This window comes from Cibotium barometz, chromosome 25 (genome assembly GCF_041138505.1).
Source record: "Cibotium barometz isolate CiBa-2024 chromosome 25, ASM4113850v1, whole genome shotgun sequence".
NCBI lineage: Eukaryota > Viridiplantae > Streptophyta > Polypodiopsida > Cyatheales > Cibotiaceae > Cibotium > Cibotium barometz.
The window spans coordinates 31,595,003-31,611,633 of NC_141070.1; positions in this window are offsets into that span (position 1 = coordinate 31,595,003).

Below are 16,631 nucleotides of genomic sequence, written 5' to 3' on the forward strand. Positions count from 1 at the left end.
ATGTGCTTTACCTAAGCCAATTCAACTTTTTGACTCAGATGGATATGACATTATTCCTATACGAATGGTACAACCACGTGACCTTCTAGATGATTTGTACTATGGGGATGCATCCACAGCACTCCATGTAGAGGAAGTCTCAGTGGAGGATTTAACACTTGAATCTGCTAATGATGCCAAATAAGGAAGATGGATGGGACTCTGATTTTGATGATGATGTGATAATCCCTGAGGAAGAGTTAGGAAAGGCATGCCTACTCTTGAGAGGAAGGGAGGTTCAAATAGAGATCCCTCGAAGCCGACCCAAACGTAAATGTTGTAAGAGCCATAAGAGAATCCGTAAACAAGATGAGAGGGAACGACGTGAGAGAATACAAAAAGAAAACGAGGAGTTTAAGAATGAACACTCTCGACCACCACCTCACTTCTCAAGAAAGAATGGATATCTATACTATGTCCAAGCACAAGATAGTATCAAAGACCAAGTAAAACGATCAGATAGATTCCAACCAGGAGAAAAGCTAAAAACTGTTAGCAAAAATCACAAAAAAACAAAGAGACCAAAATAAAAACTCAAGTCTCAAACAGATTCAAAAGAGAGTGTCGGAAGTGCAAAGATAAAGGTTGAACGAAAAACTCTGATGCAAGATTGCAAAAGAGAGCCCAAAATTGCATGGTCTTCAATTAGTGATGACTCAAGTGGACAAGAACAAGGTCTCAATGTTCCCCCCAACTTCACACAGTACACTCTTCAAGATTGGAAGATTGTTCTTCAACAGCCCATTCGACAAAAGCCAAGCATGCTAGGGATTTCATATGATGGTCCAGAAGATGCAAAAAAAAATTGATATCGTTGAGCCAGGAGAAGAGCCTTGCTATGTGTAGATTGCCACAGACTTGTCCTTAGATGAGGAGAAGTTATTAATTCAAACAATAAAGGAGTATCACGATGTTTTTGCTTGGAGTTATAAAGACCTCAAAGGAGTTGATCCAAGCATATGTCAGCATACAATTCCATTGCGAGAGGATGCAAAGCCTTCCAAGCAACGTCCTTATACTTACAATGAGAATTTTGCACGAAAGATAAAAGAAGAAATAGACAAACTCTTAGAGGTAAAATTTATCTATGAGATTGAACACACTGAATGGGTCTCCCCTATTATAGTGGTGCCCAAGAAAAATGGAAAACTTTGAGTATGTGTAAACCGCAAGAAGGTAAATGCAGCTATTGTACGTGATCATTACCCACTTCCAATCACGGATCATGTTTTGGAACATGTTGCAGGGAAAAAGGCATATAGTTTCTTGGATGGATTCTCCGGTTACAATCAAGTGTCAATTGATCCGAAAGATTTACACAAGATAGCCTTTGCTACTGAAGATGCATCTTTGCCTATCGTGTTATGCCATTTGGTCTAACAAATGCACGTGCAACCTTTCAGCGATTAATGAGTCATGTATTCAAGGAGTACCTTAGGCTATTTCTTGAGATCTTCATGGATGATTGATGTGTTCACTCACAAGAGCGTGATGATCATATAGAACACCTCAGACTTGTGTTTCAAAAGTGTCAAGTTCATCGTATATGCTTGAATCCTGACAAGTGCAAATTCATGGTAAGACAAGGGAAGATTTTGGGCCATATTGTTTCTCGCAATGGTATTTCAACAAATATGGATAAAATTGATGTCATTGTCTCATTACCTCGGCCTATCAACCCTAAAGGGGTACAAATATTCATGGGACATTGTGGCTATTATCATCGATTCATCTATATGTACGCTGTCCTAGCCAGACCATTATATGCTCTTCTTGTAGAGTTTAATTGGACTGATGAGTGTGAGGAATCCTTTGAAAAGTTGAAGCAAGCATTAGTGTCTGCACCCATCTTACGGGCACCAGATTGGAACCAAATCTTTCGTGTCCATATTGATGCTTCAAACTTTGCAATTGGATGTATTTTGGCTCAATCGGGAGAAGATAATCTCATATGCTAGTCGACAGTTGAACAATGCTAAGAAGAATTATACCACAACAGAAAGAGAAGGTTTTTCCATGATATATGCAGTGAAAAAGTTTCACCATTACCTTTTGGCAAACAAATTTATATTTTTTGTGGACCATCAACAAAAGCACTGCTATATTTGGTGAATAAGCCTTGTGCAACTGGAAGGATTGTGAGGTGGTTTGTCATCCTTCTTGAGTTTGATTTTGAAGTGGCAGTCCGAAAAGGAACAACTCATCTTAGGGCAGATCATTTGTCTCGAATCACCTCTGGGGAAGCTCCTGTGGGTGTGGATGATGATATGTTAGATTCAACACTTTTCCTTGTAGAGACAGCTCCTAAATGGTCTGAACCCATCTTAGAAATTTTGACAAGTAGGCAGATACAACTAGCGGGTCCTAATGTGGACCTATGGCGACCATTCAAGTTAATCTCAAGGAGATTATATTGTCAGGGTAATGATGGAGTGTTGCGGCTTATACCTAACCACCCTGACCAATATGAGGAGATCTTGGAATGGGCACATGAGGGTATTGGTGGAATCCATGCATCAGCTCTACTACTTGTGTGCGACGTATAACTCAGGATGGGCAATGGTGGCCTACCATGCATGCGGATACTGAAAAATTTGTTCTTAACTATGCTTTGTGTCAAATTCAACAACCAATTCATAATGTCACATTATTCCAAATTTCAACTACACCAAGTTGGAGTAAGTATATTGTGGACTATCTTCAACATGGTCATACTCATCGAACAATTCCTAAATATCGAAAGCATGCTATTGAAGTTGAAGCGGCCAACTATATGCTGATAGAGGGCCAACTCTACAAGAGGGGCAAGGATGGCAACTTGCACATGTGTGTATGTGAAGCTGACTACTTTGAAAATCTTGACTCATGCACATGCAAGTGTTGGGGGTGGGAACTTTTCAGGCAATACCACAGTAAGTTGATTAGGTGGTCTGGGCTTTGGTGGCCAACCTTACAAATGGATGCTGAAGAATATGTAAAACATTGTGACGATTGTCAAAGGACCAAACCTCCCATCACAAAGGACAATATGCCATTGCGGCCTATGTTAAGCACACGTGCTTTTGCCAAATGGGGTATTGATTTTGTCGGTCCCATTAAACCTCCAGCTCGTCACACACATGCCGAATATATTATAGTCGCAACTGACTATTTGACCAAATGGGTAGAGGCAAAGACTACAGTAAAAAATGATGCCAGAACCACAACCAAGTTCTTGTATGAGTACGTGTTTACACGCTATGGCTTACCTATTGAAATCGTTAGTGATCAAGGTGTGCACTTTGTGAATGAGGTCATAGAGTTTTTACTTCAAGAATTTATAGTAATTCACAAGCATTCTGCACCCTATCATCCCCAGACCAATGGTCAAGTTGAGAGTACTAACAAGATTCTCTGCACAACACTCACAAAGATTAATGAGGGACATAGGACTGATTGGGAGAAAAAGTTACACTCAGTTCTTTGGGCATATAGAACAGCCTATAAAACATCTGTGTGGGCACAATCCCATTTGAGCTTGCTTTTGGGCTAGATGCAATTCTTCCCATTGAATTTCTTGTACCTACTCTACGAGTTGCTAACAATTGGACTGGACTGGTTCATGAGCTTTCTCAACGCATTGATGAATTGGAAAAGCTTGATGAGACCCGCTTATTGGCGATAATGGGGATGTATGCCGAGAAGAGGAGACAAAAGCAATGGTATGATCGAAATGTAACAATTGGCCGATTCAAAAAAGGGGACCTTGTGCTCTTGTACACACTTAAGAAGCATAAGCAAAAGCTCAAGAAACGTGGCCTAGGACCGTTTGTGATTAATCAGCTTACTCCTAGTGGTGCACTGTGTTTAGAGACACTAGAAGGTGAGCAAATGCCTAACTTCATTAATGGAAATCGTCTCAAGAAATACAATGAACCATTAACTGAAGCCATGCTTCAACAAATGCATGCTGCCCACACACGGAAAGAAGCACATGACCTACTTAAATGTCAGGCTCAAGAAGAAGCTAAAGCTAGAGTTGCAAAAGCCAAGGAGCGTTGTAAGGCTTCTGTGTTGACCTTACAATTGGCTACTGAACAATATGTTGATCCTTTCAATATTCACATGTGTCTTCATCTTCATGAGACTACCTACTTTGTTTCTACCTTAATTGACTCTAGTGCAGATTATAATGTTCTCTCATTTGACACATGGGTAGCCTTGGAACAACCAACACTTGTGCACATTCCTATTGACTTATGAAGCTTCTCAGGTGAAGATAACCCTATAGAGAGAAAATGTGTCATTATGATGTCCATTTAGGATCACCAGATGTCAGTTCCCTTTTATGTGGCTAGTAAGTCCAAGGCAGTGGTAGAGGTTGTTCTTGGTGGTCGATCATGGTTAAGTGCTACCAATTGTTCATTAGATTGGAAGAATAGACAATACAAACTGCAAATTGATTCAAATTGCATCTTGGGATCTGCTACTCCACGAGTTTTATCATGTCAAAAGGGTGGTAGTTCTACCTTACACAACCCACTTTCAACATCTGCTCTTCAAGCTCCAAAACAAATGATGTGCATAATCGATGAGTCCTCAAGTGAGGGCCATGGCTGGCATGTTCCAACTACTCTAGTCACTACTCAAAGAAGGCTAGGCAAGAAGGAATTGTCAATTTGGCTACCCAAAGATGCGTACAAACTTGTACCATCTAGCCTAGTTGTTGCTAAACCTCCTAAAAAGCATATCTTTTCCAAGCCTAAGCCTTAGATTGTTACTCATTGGGTCCCAAAGCATGTTCTTAAAGCACAAGGCTATTATAAGGGTGCAACCGCACTTTGGCTTTCCAAATGCCATGATTTGCTAGAGCCAGAAGAGTGTATCAATAAGATTCCCAAAGCCACTCTTGGTTTTTCATATCAGTGGTGGGTGCAAAGGAAATCAACACAACCTCTTCAAGATAGGATAGGTGGTTGTGATAGCACCTACAAATCTCCTTGTGTTGACCTTCCCCAAACATGTATTGAATCACCAGTTGTCCCAACTTCTCCTTACACACTTCCACCATCAACTTGTGTACCTAAGACGAATCCAACTTTATATGAGTCTCCTTTGAGCATAGATTCTAGCACTTCACTGCCTAAATCCTCTTATCTTGCTCAAATTCCTCGACAATTGCTATCCTTCCCACCTCTTAAGAAGGACATACCCAAAACCAAAGGTAAGGCATTAACACTACAATTGAAGCTCTTTGGTAGATCAGTGTTTGAATAGTCTCACTTTTACTAATGTGGTTCCTTCTGCCTTTACAGGATTGTGTTCTTTTTGAGATGATCTTATCTACATTGTTTTTGATAGGGATTGTAATGATGGATATGAGTGTATAAAGTTTGAAGTTTCTAAATTTCATTGTTCTATGCCCAGATACCTCGTGATGGATACTTGGTGAGATACATGTCCACCATGCATTGACCCTGATAGTACTCAACCTGAACATTGCGGGGGTTATAGTGCTCCTTTTCAAACTCATTCTAGGTACTTTTATGCTCCCTTAGGTGAAATTTGCTGTGGGCATCACTTTGTCACTTTATTCTATCAACAGCATCATCCATTTCCACTGCTCTTACTTTCGACGATATGGCACGGGCTTAATGAAACAAATTGTGGGAATAACACCCCAACGCCATAACCTTCTTGATGTGAGAGTACCAGACCAAGGACCAAATCAATGTAGATTACCTGAGGAGGTTCAAGCACAACAATGGAGGGATACATGCATAAACGACTTGCAACCACCTATCTTGCAAGCCCTTCTTCCCCCAGCCTTAACATGTCAATTTTGGATCACTATGAGCACCTATATTGAGCAATTCCAAAATCGGCATTGTCTACTTAACCTTCCCATAGAACCAATGCCATATTTTAGCAAGGAAGCACTCCTTCCTCTACCACCTTCTCCAGAGGCTGGCTTTTGTACAGGGTTGTCCTTGCATCCTGAAGTGATTGATACAATCTTTCCAGCAAAAGTGGACATGGATCCACTACCCGCCAATGCAAGGATAAGCTCATCATCTCCACAATAAGATCAACAAGCCAGGGCACTTTTCTGATTGGCACCAATAACAAATTTTATTCTTTTCTTTTCTTGTTTGTTAATAAGACATTTTGCAGAGATCTCGGCTAAACAAGAGCATACAAACACGCTCCAATAGTCCACCTACCGTGCACACAAATTAGGAAGGGGGGAGATATGCAATGCCTACAAAGAGCAAAGAGAAGCAATCTGCACATCAGCAATGCATCAAGACAAACGTGCCACATCAACGAGCACTACAACAGGTGTATTCAAATCATAATCTTTTGTTCTTTATGTGCTTTTCACTTTTGCATATATTTTTTGCATGCTCATAAACAGTTGGCTAGTTTAAGTTTTAAATTAGTTGTTCGTATATGTGGTGGAGTGATTTCTAGATTCTTAGAGAACTTAGTAGAAGGTATTTCTATTTGAAGACGGTGTAAGACATATACCAACGGAGTATGCCAAGTTCTTATGCTCTAGAAGTATATTAGTTATCCCTAGTGGTAGCTACCTCTTAGGTATGGGCTAGGTGCTATGATAAACAAAAATTTACGAAACACATGCCCTAAAAAATATATAGAAGTGACTTGAGACATGACGTGTCTACGGCCATGTGGAATGCTTGGTGGGACCTTGGGTTGTTTTAGCACCTTGGGGCCGATGCCTTGGTTTCCATGGGGTGAACACTAACATCTAAAAGATTAAGAAGAAGACCTACAAGGACTCTATCGCCTTGATAGATGCAGGTAGGACTCTTGGGTACATTATGGGCCCTTGAGACCGATGTCCTCATCTTCATGGGGTACTCCTTATGTCCTCATCTTCATGGGGTACTCCTTATGTCAAAAAGAAAGAAAAAGGTCTGTCGCCCTTGAGATACTTAGCGGACTTTAGATTCTCTTGGTGGAGGTCTCTTGGCCATTGCTTGGGTCTCATTGGGATGGAACCTTCTTCTTTATCAAGCTAAAAATAATAATTCTCTTTAATCTTCTGCTCTTTACACAATAAATAAATATTTTTTTTTTAAAAGCAAGAAAGGTCCAATCACCATGGCTTATATTTAGGAGTAGGGTTGCCACTTAGGAATAACTTAAACACTTGTAGGACATTGGGACTACGGTCATAACCTACGGTGTACAAGCACACTTGCCTTTGCATAGCACTATCCCACTTAGTCTCACTTTGACTAGTCTTTACTCGCTTCTTTTAGCACTCTTTAAAACTCTAATCGGCCTTTCACTTGCATGCTCACGTGTGAGATTATCATTGCTGGGTTTTTTTTCAATAAAAGGCTTTACTTCTCTTCCATTATTTTTTGCAGCTTTTGTTTACCGCGCCCGAGGACGTGCGCGATTTAGGAAGGGGGGAATGTTCCACGGGAACACTCACGGGAACATGGATTATGGAAGGAGGCCGGAAGCAATTAATGCGAGAGAGCGGGATTGTAGCCATGGGAACATAAAGACGCACATAATTTTTCCATATTTTTGTGCCGAAGTGCAATGTAAATCATTTTAGGCCAATGTGGGTTCTAAATGAGAGTTCTAAGTGTATTAAGCAAGGCTCACTTATGGGGTTATCCGCCCATGTGTGAAAGAGGCCTAGGGTTAGTGGACATCTCTATAAAAGAGATGTTAGCTAAAGAAAGAGGATGTTTTTGGCCATTCTCATAAGCTATTGAGTGAAGCTCTTGAGCTCTCAAGCTATGGCAACTCTCTAACTCTCTCTATTGTACTCTAATGAGTATCAAGCTCCATTAATCAATGAGTAAAGCTCCACTTCTTTCTCTTAATCTCTTTTAGCATAATTGAAGTAGATTAATCTATGATTAGTTGAATGCTTCTTTCTTTCTCTTGTGTATGCATGCTTGTAGTGTGTGTGAGTGTAGTCTCCATTGATGCAAGCTCTTGCCCACTTCATTGGCAATGAGTTATTCATGGATAGACTCTCTCTATGAGATTGTTTAAGCTTGTGGGTTAGTAGATGCACGCTTATGGGGTTGCTTGCATTAGGGAAAGCTAAGATTTAATCAATGTTTGAATGGGATTATGAGATTGCCATGCATTGCTTGTTCTCTTGATTAGTGTAGTGGGGTTAAGGGATTGAGAGATTGATTGAGGTGTTTGAATGGTTGAATCGTCAAGTGGTGGTTTGTGTATGTGAGCTCTCCCTCAAGGGATAAGCCTTCATGCACTAATCGGGTCGAGCCCTTGGATTGACATTGTGTTTCTTAACACATTTGTTGATCAGTAGTACTCTATGAGCACTATATTGCACGGTAGAGAGAACCACTCTTCAGGTGCCTTCCGAAGTGGTAGTGGATGAGCACGAGGATGAAATGGAGAAATTTTATAAATGCATTGACTTCTTGGGTGTGATGACGAGGGTCATGAACCCGATGGTGAGTTTTGTTTTGATCTGGGTGGATCAAATGAAGATAACTATGAGATGGATATCCTACAACCATGCGTGTTATGGAAGCAATAGGGCATGATGCAAAGTGCACACTCTTTCTTATGATGCTTATGCAAGGTGAAAGGGTGCCAATACTTTGAGGATTAAGGCTATGAGAAATGGAAGAGTTTCTCTTGTGCTTGTGGATAGTAGTAGAAAATATCTTTGTGAACAAGAGTTCATTGGTAAATCTAAAATTGCATCCCAAAGCCTTGTCAAAGTTGCAAATGGAACAAGTGGCTAATGGATCAATGATGGATTATACAATGATGTGCAAGGATGCAAAAGTCATGCTTCCTAATGAGTACACATGCCATATGGATTTGCTTGCATTGGACATGGTTCCGATTGACATTGTCCTTGGATGTAATTGGTTATCCATAGTTGGGACCTTCTTAATGAATAGTATAGCATGGATTCATGAGCTTTGTGTATAGGGATCAAGAGGTTGTATTGCATGGTTCTTGTTTCTCAAAGGTCTCTTTGATCAATACCACTAAGCTTAAGAAAGAGCTCAAGAAAATGGGGTGTGTGCATGTATTATAGCTTTGGATGTAATTGGTTATCCATAGTTGGGACCTTCTTAATGAATAGTATAGCATGGATTCATGAGCTTTGTGTATAGGGATCAAGAGGTTGTATTGCATGGTTCTTGTTTCTCAAAGGTCTCTTTGATCAATACCACTAAGCTTAAGAAAGAGCTCAAGAAAATGGGGTGTGTGCATGTATTATAGCTTTGCTAAGAGAAGGACAATGTGGAAGAAAAGGAAGTTTCAAATGAAGGCATCACAAGACTCTTAGAAGAGTTCATGAATGTGTTTCAAATGCCTAAGAGTCTACTACCTAGGAGAGAAATGGATCATCCTATAGTGCTTAAACCAAATGCCAAGCCGATTAATAAGCCACCATATAGGCTCTCATCAAAGGTGGAAAGAGATGGAGTGGAAAAGCAAGTGAAGGAACTTGTGGATAGGGGATGGATTGAACCAAGTCAATCACCATTTGCATCTCTTGTACTTTTGGCAAAGAAGAAAGATGGTTTGTTCCAAATGTGCGTAGACTACCGTGACCTCAACAAGATGGGGGATTTTTTTTTGCGAGCTTTTTGGAGCAATGAACAAGTAGTCCGAGCTTTACAAAGGACTAAGAACTTACTATGAGCTTTGTAAAGGACCAAGAACTTACATATAAATAACAAGCTTTGAAAGATCAACAATATAAATTTCAGTCTTTTAAAGATCTAGTCCATAAAAATATTAATTACAAAGTTTTTTGATCCACATCATACTTATTGATATAATTACATATATACATATACCTATCTAAATTCATGCACCTCATACATATACATATACATACATACATGCAAGAGCTACCTACATACTAACATATATACATACATACATACATACATACTTTCTTACTTATTTAAATATAAAAAACAATCCTTTAAAGATAAAAAGTGTATATACTGATCTTTAAAGTTCCAAACCATGAAAATCTCGATTACAAAGTCTTTTAATCCACATCATACTTATTGATATAATTTTATATATACATATATCTACCTAAATTCATACACCTCGTACATATACATATACATACATACAAGAGCTACATACGCACTAACATATATACATATACATACATACAAGAGCTACCTACGCACTAACCTATATACATACATACATACTTTCTTAAATATAAAACACAATCTTTCAAAGATCAAAAATGTATATATCGATCTTTAAAGTTCCAAACCATGACAATCTTGATTACAAAATCTTTTGATCCACAAACTATAGCATTCTTCTACGTGTCATCCCGACCTATCCTCTAATGAGAAATCTCCCAGACATGCTTTGGCTACCTCCATGTCATTCTCTATTCCCATATAGTGCCTTTTTAACTCTTGGCATGCACGTCCCAAGCCTCCACATCCCGCAAAAATGTCCAAGACACCATCTCCTTCACTTGAGAAGGTCTCCACTAGCCACCTACAATGAAATGCAATCATAAACGTGCATCTAAGTATTTTGAAAAAGTAGCTATGAAAATGAACAGAATAAAAATTGTCTCACCTAAAGAACATAGGAGATCTTTCTGCACCACCTCGAATGTAGCGCTCCAAGACCATCGTGCGTTGGAATGGATGCTTCTTATTCTTATCAAAAATGAAATTTTGTTGAGCATTGAATAACTTCTTTGAAACATTTTGCCCAGCCGCGCGATCAATAATAGGGACATGGCAATCTACTCGATAGAACATACTAAGTGCCAATGTATCCACCTACCATAACGAGAAAACATTATGTTTGGATATCCATACATGTATACATAAAGGAAATATTTGAGAGATTATGACTTACCCGTTCTCCATTCTCATACAAATAACTTGAATCCACATGAACAGACATTGTTCGATGCATGACCAATCCAACTTTCTTTCCCATGGAATATATTTTAGGAAGTTGATCCATTAGACTCAAACACACAAACCAACCCTCATTAGCCACACCACAAACAAACCAACAAAACTGAGTGTGGCACGTATCAATGATGAAGAAACTTGATTCCATGAGGGACACCCATCCGTAAAAATCCCAAAATAAACTTCAAAACTTAACAATGTTTCTTTAAAATCTAACATGCCAAATCTTAAATGTGACATGAACTTTGTATGTATGTAGAAATTTAGTATATAATTTAGTGTATGTATGTAGGTATGTATTTATGTATGCATATGTATATGTACATATATGTTTACATATGTATTTATATATGTATATATATGTATGTATATGTATATCTAATATGTATATGCATATGGATAGTTTATATATATTTATATGTATGTATAGGTATGTATTTGTATAGGTAGGAAGGTTTACATATACATATACATTTACATTTCATTAGGAAAAAAGGGAGCTCATTTTGGAGCCTTTTACGGTTTGGAAAAATAAGCTCTCAACCAATGAACAGAGGGCCAACGTAACGTTGGAAATTCACAAAAATAAAAGAAAATAGATAAAAGAAACAATATTTTATGTAGGTACAAGCGTGCTACATTAATGTGGAGATTGGTTTTTTATTCTCACAAGATCTTTGGACATGAAGATAGAATCTAGTCTGACATTTTCTCTGACAAGGGCCTTCCCACTTCCACCTTCCTTTGAACTTTGAAATGTTGTGGTGCATTTCCTTCGAAAGGTCTACCATTCTACACCACTGCCTCATTGTGCAGCAACCTCTTCTTTTCCAAAACTGCTCCCTTGATCCTGTTTGGCTTAGAGTAAGATGTTTCTTGTCAACTATCTGTCTGCCCACTTTCTCTTTCTTGAAACTTCACTTTGTTATCTTGTTTACATTACTTTGCTGTGGTTACAGATTCACAAGGTCTCCATGGTGAATAAAAACTATGGTCGTTCTTGTGGAAGACGCTCTGTGGATGATGCTATGAAGGCAGAATTATACCACACATCCTTACCCCGTCGACCTGCTTCTTCTATTTCTTCGGTAGAGAATTCAAGTATAGTCAAAACGGAAGGAACTTGGGAAAGGTTTACTGTTTTCGAAAGGAGAATGGGTGCTCATGCAACCTAGTAAAAGAAAGAGACCCCAGACAAAAAACATTTTCTTGGCATCATGGAAGGGAAGAGTACGAGATTTTAAAATCACCAGAGGGAAGATATCGGTGAAAGAAGTTTTGATTCAGCATGTGTACATGCATAAAGAACTTGTCTTGCGAGACTATCCAAATGATCTTCCGCAACACAGGCCTAATTGTATATTTTTCTACTGTGGTTTTGTTCTTTATGAGGTGCATGGATTTTTAAGACAAAGCTTTCTTTCTTTGCTTATTGATATTCTTGTGTTATTTTATTTCAGATTTATACCCTTCATCGTATGAGACATGGCAAAACATCGATTGCATTCTGGGATTTATAGATGTTTTGCATGGATCGATAGGAGAACAACAATACCAAGGTCGATGTGCAATAGAGCTAGCTCAATCCGGTATATTTTTTAATGATCATTTTTATCAGTTGCCTGGTGGACAATGCAAACACACATGGTGTGTTAAGAAAACAAGACCTTCCGGCATGGAATTCAGTGGATTGGCCTCTCCCACATTTTAGTGTTACAGAGGCATATAGAGCCAAGCTTTTCAAAGAAGTACAGAAAGCTCTGAGGCCCAATATTGCCACAAGGATAATAAAAATTTCTTTATGCATGCCTCTCACAGTTTTTGTAGACTTGTTTAATACCTTTCCAGTGAAGGTTTCAAAAACAATGTTCACACTTAAAGCAACAAGTCTGGCATGCATGCCACAATTTTTGGATAAAGGTTGGGATAAGAAGACATGTAGTTCAGTGTTTTGTGAGGTTGTCCAACCTTCTACGCAACTGAAGTACATGGTTGCATCACAAAATTTCATTTTTTCTTTTTATTATAAGCGCAGTCGAATGCTAGGTACAAAACTAGTCCCAATGGATCAAGATGAAGATTCTTTTGGTGCAGAAAATAAACTTCTTGATATTGATGTTGTTGAGAATGGTGATGTGCTAGTCAATATCTCATTAAGACAATGTTGCTCCCTAGCTCAATTGCGCAATGACATTCTATTTGAGACAGAAGGTTCTATTTCAAAGGACTTTTTATTTATCTACAACAATAAGAAGGTATACCATGTGACTTATCCTAGTCTCATTAAACACTGCTATTAGTTTACTTTACCCTATTGTTTCATATTGCTTTTTTGCAGGTGCTCAAAAGAAGAGAGAGTTCAATAAAATGCAAAGACATTGAAAATTTAAAAATTGAGATAACACAGACTCCATAAACAAAGGTATTATATTCAATAATGTAAAATTCTGTACAGAAGTGTTTAATTATATATGTAGAACATATTCTTGACAACAATTTTCTATTTATCTACAGGCTGATCTAGAGGCTACTCTACATGGTCCAAGCTCACCGTATCATCTTTATTTGGAGAATCTATTTTTTGCTGCTCCATCCTGTCGTGTACAGTCTCTTGGTGCTACTCCATTGTCTCCTCTACTGCCCCTGGAGCATCTGTTTGCTGCTGCTCCATCATCTCCTCAATAACATCAGCAGCAGCAGGTCCTTGTTCTTGTGGCTTCTCCTCATCAGCGCACTAGGTCCTTGTTCCTGTGGCACCACATCCGCATCATCTGTGGCACCACATCTGCATCATCTGTGTCATCAAGGTGTATGACACCTTCTCGGACTTTAGAGCTCTCACCCAACTCGACAGTAGTTGGTACAATAGGTTTGGGAGAGGCATACTTCAAAAACTTCCAAATTATATCAGCTCTGAAACTGTACACATAGTTCGAGTTGAAGCTATCTTCTCTCATCTGCAATGAGAGAAGATAGTTCGAGTTGAAGCTATCTTCTCTCATCTGCAATGAGATATGATGATTTAGAACACTTTGTACCAATATCAAATTTTTGGAAGCTAAATGAAAATTATTTTTTCTTACAAGCTCTGGCTGTCCTATCTCAAAATAGCTTGAAAGTATATATTTGGCACTAATCAGCACTCTCCAACCACAGCTACTTGAATCATCTTGTTGTGGTGTCTGGATAGTTGGAAAGATATGTTAGAAACTGTTAATGTTTGAACAAAATAAAATTAGTCAATAAGTTCAAAGGCATAGCATGAAATAGACATCAGTAGAGGGAACAACTTTCTACCTCTAAATCTATTGGCTCTATTGAATCCAAAAGATTGACATTAGGAGGACACTAATCCAATGCATCTAGAAGTCTTCTAATATAACTGCAATACATATAATTCAGTTAGTGTGCATTAAATCCAAATAATGAAGTTTAAAGTTAAAATTAGCACACAAACCACTTACAATTTCACCTCTCTGTGTGTGTTTCTAAGAGAGTTGAATAAAAAGCATTGCTTCTGCTGGGATGTCAATAGAAGCAAAGCTCCAATGGTCACTGCATAAGGAAAAAAGCATTAAGAAATCAAAGGCTACAAGAGTACTCAATCTTGAAGAAAAATCCCAAAAGAAGCAGCCACACACATACTTGTTATGGTATGGAAGTAGCAAAATATCAACATGATCAAAATCACAGTGTCTGAACCAATTGGAAATATCCATGGGAGTTTCCTTTGGATCTCTTAACTTGAAGGAAATTGCAGGATCAATAATATAAACTATACACTGTACAGCATGGTTCAGCCAGCTTCTCATCATGCTACATTGGACAAAACAATAATTAAGGTAAGGTGTAAGGGAGGAGGTACAATAAGGATTGTTTTGCAAACAAATGTAAAATAAAAGACACTTACTAGAGCATTGCAAGAATGATAGTATCTGAGCAATACTCATTCTTATGAGCCAATGCTGCCAAGCATGCTTTTGTCAAGTCAAAATTATTCTCTGAAAAATCATCTTCAATATGGACAACTATGTTAGGGCCAGCTCCTACAACCTTCTCTGTATCTCTAGCTCCATCTGTACAGTCTCCACATCTATAGCAGATTTAGATTCTTCTATTTACTGCTTCAGTGACTCCTCATAAGCAGCTTTCCCTCTGCTGGTGCTCATTGAGTGGGTCACTTCAACAACCTTCACCTTGTCTGCCTTCAATTTCCTTGTAGGTGGAATTAATAATATGTCTCTCATTTTTATGTCCTGCCATTCCACAGGATGGACCAGCTTGTCATACCTCCACCTCACTCTGGACAATGTGTTGAAGTCCTTGGCCATCAGAGTTACCCTGTGAGCATGGGCTGCTACAAGTATTGCATCTTCAAAGTACTTCTCCAAGTAATCCTCTGCCATTTCCTGTAAGGAAAGAATGGCAGTCCTGTTCCACCTGAAACCAAGGTGCCAGCTATCACAAATTTCTCTCACTAGCCTCTGAAAAGGTGCCTTGGGGATTGCAAAGCCTATAGCTTTTTGTTGTTTCCTGATCTCCTTTAGCACACCTGCAGAATGTTTTAACCTCTTGGACTTTTGCTGCAGCATGCTCATTGGCTTCCCCTTCTTGCCATGTGCAACTCTTCCCTAGATTCCTTGATATCAGCCCCAGCTGCTGCTGCTGCAAGCCCTAGCCCCTTGCCAGACCTCCTTGCAGTTGCCTTGGTTCTTGCCATCACTTTGAAAAGCTGCATACAAAGCAATGGAAAAAGATTACAACCATGGAGAACATGGAATGATAAAAGAAGGTAATGACAAATTGGATAAAGCAAAATTGAACAATTTGTAACAAAACGCGATTATGATAATTTGAAATTTCTAACAGCTCATCATCGCGTTTTTCTGCAAATACCTGAAACAACATGCTATTGCATCCCTACAGTTAATTCTCTGTGTTTTTAGCTATAAACAATATGTATTGGGTTTATGCAAGAAGTATACAGCCTTGAATAGCCTAGAAAGTTACAAAATCACAATGAAAGGGGTGGATGAAGAAGCATTTTCAAATTTGCAACAAAATGCGATTTGGGCTGTTTGAGATTTCTAAAGCCCTCTCCTCGCGTTTTACTGCAAATTCTTGAGGCAGCATAATTGAACATGCCTTTAGTCATTTCAGTGTGTATACAGCTTGGTGCAACATGGATTGAGCCTATAGACATCAAGAAGTGATCAAGCTCTCACTCAACAGGCCCAAGCTTCTACATGCAGTGGAAAAAATCTAAGAAATACATATAATATTTATCATAATATCTAACCCACATCACATCAATCAGTACCTTACCCTAATATACTATTAAACAAGAAGAGAAGGAAATAGATTGTCTTACTGACCTGGAAGCTATCTGCAGGTGTGTTGTGCTGATGATGAGTATCCTGTGCTGGGGATGAGAACCTCTGCTGCTGCTGGTCTGGATGCTGATGGTGTAGAGTAGGGAGGTAGAGATGCAAGAGAACTGAGTTAGGAGAGTAGATTATTGCAAAATACAAATAAAGGAGCTATTAAATACCACACGTGTGAAATATAGTCATTTTTTAACACGTGTGGGTCCCACCCACATCTTTTGGAAATTGTGTTAAAGTCACTTTTTACCTTGGAAATTGT